Here is a 7403-nt window from a genome sequence, read left to right as displayed (position 1 = left end):
CCTCCAGCCGTTCAATTAGCAGCCTCGTGTATAACTAACCATTTGCCTCACCCAGGGACTTCATGTTTAGAAAAAGCGCTCATAACATACGAGCTCCTAGCCAAGGAGGAAGTACTGGCATTTCCTCAGCAGGGATTTAGGCACATGGATGGGGCCCTGGAAAGTCGGAGCTTTCTACTCCCATAAAGAGTTACACTCTCAGAAACCCTCAGGGGCAGTTCTACTCTGTTCTACAGTCACTGTGAGTCTGAATGCACTTGAGGGCTATGAGTTTGGTTTGAGAGGGACAGTGCTCATGAAAGAGCTCCTAGACAAGGGGCAAGCATTGGCCTTTCCACAGCAGGAATTAAGATACTTCCGTAGCCCCTCATCTCTGTGCCACGGAGCCCTCCTGAGACCACCAGCTCTATCTCAACATCTGCAGGGGCAGCAGGAAACTAACTCACAGGAAACTGCAACCTCTGACCTGCTGAGTCTGCAGCTGGAGCTAAAAGGTTCAGCCTACCCCTTCCGTGCCTCCCCGCCCTTCAATTCAGACCACGCCCTCCTGCCAAGATCAGAGGAGACCCGGTCTACAGGCTCCCACTGCTTTGGCCTTCTGCGGAACACAGTCTGGCAGGCAGCATGTCACTGCTGCGAGTAGTCGCCTTCTTCTGCTTCTGGACCCGTGAGTCCTTCCTGATCATTCCCTTCTCAATGAGGGACCAAAGAAACCCTTTAGTCCTCCCAAGTTCTGGTATTCTCCCAAGTTCATTGGAAATTCTTTTCTTTTCCTTGCAGCTGGACTTGGATTACAAAAATTGGAGCAGCCACAGATATCCATCTGCACAGCACGAAAGAAAAGTGTTGCCATATATTGCACAGTATCAAGCACAAGTTTTAAAAATGAAGTGATTCACTGGTACCGGCTGAAACCCAGTGGAGCTATGGAGCATCTGATAGAGATCACGTCAACAGAACACCCAGTTCAAAGATCATTAGGAAATAAGAGCAACAAAATTGTGGCAAGAAAATATTCGCATTCTTCCACTTCGTTCTTGACCATACATTTCATAGAAGAAGAAGATGCAGCTGTTTACTACTGTGCAGGATGGTACCCACGATACTAGAGGTGCTGAGGCAACCCACCTAAAATCCCCTCTTCCGGGGGTCTACCCAGATCCTGCCCCACAGTGCCACCACAGCCAGCCCCGCTGGGCTCCGCCTCAGCCTCCTCTTCACTGCAGCACTTCCTGAGGGTTCCAGGAAGCCATCCCGAGTCAGACTCCTCCATCAGCCTCTACCTGCCACCATAACATGTGCTCAGATCCCTCTTTGCTTGTTTGTTTTTTTAATTATTTTATTGGGGGCTCTTACAATGCTTATCACAATCCATACATACATCCATTGTGTCAAGCACATATGTACATTCACTGCCCTCATCATTTTCAAAACGTTTGCCTTCTACTCTATCCCCTAATATCAGCTGCCTATTTTCCCCCTCCCTCCCCACTGCCCCCTCCCTCATGAACCCTCCATAATTCACAAATCATTATTGTTTGTCATAAGTTTCACTGTCCGACATCTCCCCCTACCCTCTTCTCTGCTGTCCATCCCCCAGGGAGGAGGCTATACGTGGTTTCTTGTAATTAGTTCCCCCTTTTTACCCCACATTCCCTCCACCCTCCAGGCATTACCCCTCTCACCATTGGTCCTGAAGGAGTCATCTGTTTTGATTCCCTGTGTTGCCAGTTGCTATCTGTACCAATGTACATCCTCTGGTCTAGCCAGATTTGTAAGGTAGAATTGGGATCATGATAGTGGGGGGTAGGGAGCATTCAAGAACTAGAGGATAGTTATATGTTTCATCATTGATACCCTACACCCTGATTGGTTCATCTCCTCCCCGCAACCCTTCAGTAAGGGGGTATACAGTTACCTATCGATGGGCTTTGAGTCTCCTATCAAAAGATATAGCGTCTGGGGTCTTAAAGGCTTGAAGATAAACAAGCGGCCAACTAGTTCAGAAGCAACAAAGCCCACATGGAAGAAGCACACCAGACTGTCTAACCACGAGCTGTTTGTTTTTTTCCCAGTAGTTTTTGTTTTTAATTAAAAAATATTTTAATACTTTTCTTTAATTTTTAACAAATTTAAGTCCTGTCTCAGGAGAGGCTGCGCTAGAAGCTATCACTATTCAGAGATTTTCAAAGTGTGGCTAAGGTTCAAACTGAGGTATAGAATCATTGATAAGCATCTTAGATATAGTATGCTTATATTATGACATGTAATTAACACTACCCCTCAGCAATATAATTATAATTTGTTTATTGTACTGAAAAACAAATGAAAACTAAGAGATTTAAGGTTAGTGTTTGGCCAATGACAATAAATCCATGGTTTTTTAACTTCGAGTGAGACCACATTGAACAATAAGACAATGATTCTTCAAAGGAACCTGGCCATTACGCATGTGTCAGTTTGTCATCGTTAGATAGCTGTTTCTTGCTATGATGCTGGAAATTATACCCACACTAGCTCCAATGCCTGCAGGGCCACTAGTGGCCGCTGTGAGGGATCAGAGGAACTTCCAGATGAAGACTAAGCTCACAGAAGAAGAAGATGGAACTGCCAATCTATTTCCAAATTAGTCAAGGAAAGCTTTATGGCTCACGATAGAATTGTGTCTAAATAGTGCTAAAAATGACCCTCAAGGTTGAAACAATGGAAAAATACAGAATGGCTTCAATAAAGAGCTCAAACCTACCAATGATCATGAAGACGCTACTAGACAAGGCAATGGGTGGTTCTGTTGTCCATTGATCATCCTACGGAAGCTGCAGTCAGAGCCAACCTGGTGTCAATGAGCCAAACTAAGGGATGCCTATGGCTGAAATCAGAACGGAGCCCGTGCCTGTTCCCTTGAGGGGTAAGAAGAAGAATGGTCCCCTCCACCAAATTCTTCAGAACACAGCTCTGAATCTTTGGGACTATCAAATGAAGAAGCCATTATATTGGATTAATCTTTACGTTTGCCCATGTAAGAAAAGAAAGAGTGGATCAAGAGAAAAATAGCTAACAGTTGTATATGTGTGTGTGATAGAGAGTTCTCTGTTATTATTCTCAGTTATTTATATATTTCAACTCGTTTCATGCTGACAGCAACTATGAGATTTATTATTATTATTATTAGCATCAGGTATATTTGACACATGAGTTAAATGAGAACTTAAGTGATTTGTCAATTATCAAAGTCATACATTAGCACTAAGCCAAGAAGAGTAGAAAGTCAGAGAAGCTTCCTCTGGACTCTGTCCTTGTAATCACAGGAGGATAAAAAGAAATGCTATAGATTACTCATTCTGATCTTCCTTCAGGCATTTGCAGTGTATTCTCTTTTGGGAATGCAACGGAATTATAAATGAAATTTCATTTCTCTGACTTATAACTTTCATGGTAATAAAAAATGAATTTTAAAAGAAAGTCAAGGAGGGAGGGGAAAAATGAGGACCTAATGTCAGGGGTTTAAATGGAGAGAAAATGTTTTGAGAAACGATGTACAAATGCGCTTTACACAATTGATGTGTGTATGGATTGGGATAACAGTTGTATGGGCCCCTAATAAAATGTTAAAAAAAAAAAAAGAAAGTCAAAGGCCTCATTGTTTCTGCAGAGGGCTTTGACAAATGAAGTATGCATAATATCAGTGAGAAATATTAGTTTGCTTTTTTTCAAACTATAAAATACTGTACAAATTTCATACACCTGGGTCAAGAATCCAAAACAAGCCAGAAGAGGGATCCAGCTCTGTGCTGGGTGCAGAAGTCATGCCCTGACATTTCTAGAACAATGCCTGTGTAGTGTGAAAGCTAAGGCAGGCACAGTAAGATTCCAAAGAGAATTAGGTCAATTTGATAATTTCCCCTGCACACATATTCATACCAGGGAATCTGATCTGTGTCATGAGACCTTTGACCCATCAGCGAAACACTCCTGGGCATCAGACCCTTCAAAAGTGCTCCCTGAGGCTGCAGATGATGGAGTCGCAAGAGGACTGCCTGACCCTCCACTTCCTTCTTCCATACCAAGTAACCCCACACCTCCCTGCCCCCCACGAGGGTCCGCTACCAGGGTCCTCGCACCCATGCCTTCTCCTGGATGGCAAGATCTGACAAGAGGAAGGATGGCACTACTAGGACATTCGCCTGGGTCTCCCTCTGGACTCCGGAGTTGTTTCCAAGTCATTTCAACATCAACGAGCGATGAAGCAATTTCTTTCTTGTTTCTTCTTTATGTGTCAGGTGTTCACAGGAATGTCCTCTTTGTATTTGCATTTGGACTTGGGCAGTCAGTGTTCACATATTTTGTAAAGTGTCCATGGGAAACTGTAATAAAGGTAAACCCTGGGACTAAAAGAAAGCAAACCAAATTACAGAACTTTTTATGTTGATCATCTCAAACAAGAACCGACCTCCACAGCATTAGAGGTGACAGACATCTTCTACAATGACTGTCCTGGGTCTGGTGCCACCCACATCTTCCCACTATGAAAGCACTCAACTGGCTCTCTGGGAGCTCCCAGGAAGCCAATGTGGCAGAGGTTCACACAGTCACCCGTCCTTAGACAGGACTATGGTCCTGGAAGATCTTCACTTAGCATGATTTACTGAGATAGTAAGGGCTGATCTGGCCGTGGGTGGATAGGCTCAGGTTCCATTTATCCTGTTCGAAACATCATAGACTAGGAACAAACTGTGAATAGCTCAGTTGAGGAAGAAAATGATTGTGTATCTAAGACCCTGGAGAGATAACATGTATTTTATATATTGGTGTTTAGGTGTAGTCAGTCTTGCACACAACAGAGCAAAGCACTGCCCTGTTTTGTCCCAGCCTTACAGTTGTTATGTTTGACCCCTTGTTGTAGCCACTGTGTCATTCTTTATATTATCTGCATATGTGATTTTCATTTGCCTATTAAACAGATGAAAAAATAAATCTTATGGAAGGGAAGTGATCAGAGGCAAGAAGTATAAAATCTGTAGTAAAATACATGTAACAAAAACTGCAATGTTAAGCATGTTAAGTGTACCAATGAAACTAAAACAAACCCACTGCCATTGAGCTGATGCCAACACACAGCAAGCCTGTAGGTCATGGTTGAACTGTCCCCGTGGGTTCCCACGAGTGTAGCTCTGAGGGAGTAGAAAGCCTCCTCTTTCTCCCCCACAGCCGCTGGTGGTTTCAAGCTGCTGACCTTGTGGTTAGCAGCCCCAAGTGTACCATTGTGTTACCAGGGCTCTCAAAGTGTCCAAATAAGTAAAATCAATGTCATACATCATGTTGTGCACCATCACCACTATCCTTTTCCAAAAGTCTTACCGCATCTCAAACAGAAAGTGCTCTTTTAAGCAATTATTCTTTTTGTTTGTTTGTTATTCTCTTTCTCCAAACCCTGGGTGTGTCATTGATAGAGTTTTGCCTGATCTACAAGTTTCATCTAAATGGGAACATACAGGAGTTGTCTTTTTGTGCTTGACTTACTTCACTCACAATTATGCAAGAATGTTCTCAAGGTTCAGCGGTGTTGTAGCATCTCATCTCTCAGAACTTCACTTCTTTGCCTGGCTGAATAGTATTCCATTGGATGTGGCCATACTGTATGTGTTTAACCGTCCACTTGTTGGGGGACATTAGGTTGCTCCCATTTTTCGTCACTGTGGTCAGTGCCACCATGGATGTTTGTCTAAACCTTGCTGCTTCTAATCTCCTCTCGAGTCTGTTGGGTATAAACCTAGGACTGGAGTTGTGGTGCCATAAGACAAGTCTGTGTTTGACTTTTGAAAAAACATCCCTTTTTTTTTTTTTACAGCAACATCACTTTTTATTACATGGCAGTTCTAAAATGTTCACATCCTCTCCAACACTTCTTAGTTTTTATTTTTATTTATTTTTCTGATACTAGACACTCTAGAAGCTATGAGGTAGTCATGATTTTTAATCATGAAATGTATACAATGGACCATTTAAAGATCATAATTCTATTACCAACAGAATATTAGAGGTAACTTGGGAAGGAGCAATTTTTCACTTTCGGGGGAGAAAGAGATGTTGTCTCAGTTGATATTCAAAGCTCTGCCAGCATGCTGTCATGAGAAGGGAGGTCATAGCATTGGGGTGACGAACAACTTATAATTTCTAGTGCATATGAGTGTTCTCTACTAGTGTCTCCGTCTTTACATTGGACTAAAAAGAGTAAACTCACAAAGGAGGAGGCATCAAAAAGTTCATAGAAAAAAGGGAATAACTTTTTCCCGTGAACTTTCTTAATTGCCCTCATATATTAACTGTATCAACCTCACAAAAGAATCTGAGTAATGCAGTGTGTCAGTTAGGGGGCTGATAATTGAGAGGTCTGTGGTTCAAACTCACCAGCTGCTTCACAGCAGAAAGATGAGGCAGTTTGCGTCCATAACAATGTGTCTTCTGTGAAACCTGATGGATGAGCTGCTCTGACCAGCGGGGTCAGTAGGAGGAGGACTTGACTTGCCATTGGTGGACTGAGCTTAGTTAGCTGTCGTGTCCTGTAAGGCATGGCTGAGCCTCATTATTTGGGGATTTCGTATTTCCAGAGATGAACATTGTAACCCCATAATCAACCCCCACAGTCCTTTGGAGTTCATTTGTGGACACGTGCTTATACAAATTGCAAAAAGAAACTGAGTCACCTGATGCATACACCTTTATAGTTGTGGCTGAACAAAGCAGGCTTGAGATTCATTAATTGAGTGTTTCCAAGGACTTTATGAAACATAACTAGTATGAGTAATAAGAACTGACCGTGTATTTTGTTACCATCGAGCTCATTTGACTCATGAGATAAGTGAAATGCTTACCGGGCTTACTGGTTCAGTCACTTTATAAGCACAAAAAACTGGCTCTGTCTACCTTCATCATCACAGGAATATTAACATTCAGTGTTACACATCATTCTTATTCCCAGAGATAAAGTAGGCAACACCAATATGTGTGATACAGCCACTGAAATAAATTATTATTATATAGTGAATCATGTGACAAGGTCTTGAGTAATTAAGAGTCATCGTTGGATAAATAAAATGTTAATAAACTCTCAATTTGTTTATTAAAAATGCCATTGTAATGCAGTACTATGCTGTGAAATCAGTGTGGCCTAAATGGAGAATCTGCTTTTTTCCTTATTTTATTATTATTTTTTCCAACAGTTGTATTGGCATATATTTCACATATTCTATAATTCAATTGTTCAATCACATCACGAAGAGTTGTACAATCATCATCACCACAATCAGTTTTAGAACATTTTGTTCAATCTTGTACTCATCATGATTAGCTCCCTATTTACCCCCAACCTTCTCTGCTGAGCCCCCAAGGAACCATTAATCACG

This window comes from Echinops telfairi, unplaced genomic scaffold (assembly GCF_000313985.2).
Source record: "Echinops telfairi isolate 266 unplaced genomic scaffold, ASM31398v2 ScPeMD7_7;HRSCAF=31, whole genome shotgun sequence".
Lineage (NCBI taxonomy): Eukaryota > Metazoa > Chordata > Mammalia > Afrosoricida > Tenrecidae > Echinops > Echinops telfairi.
The sequence above is the reverse complement of the archived record's forward strand: the minus strand, read 5'-3'. Positions refer to the sequence as shown.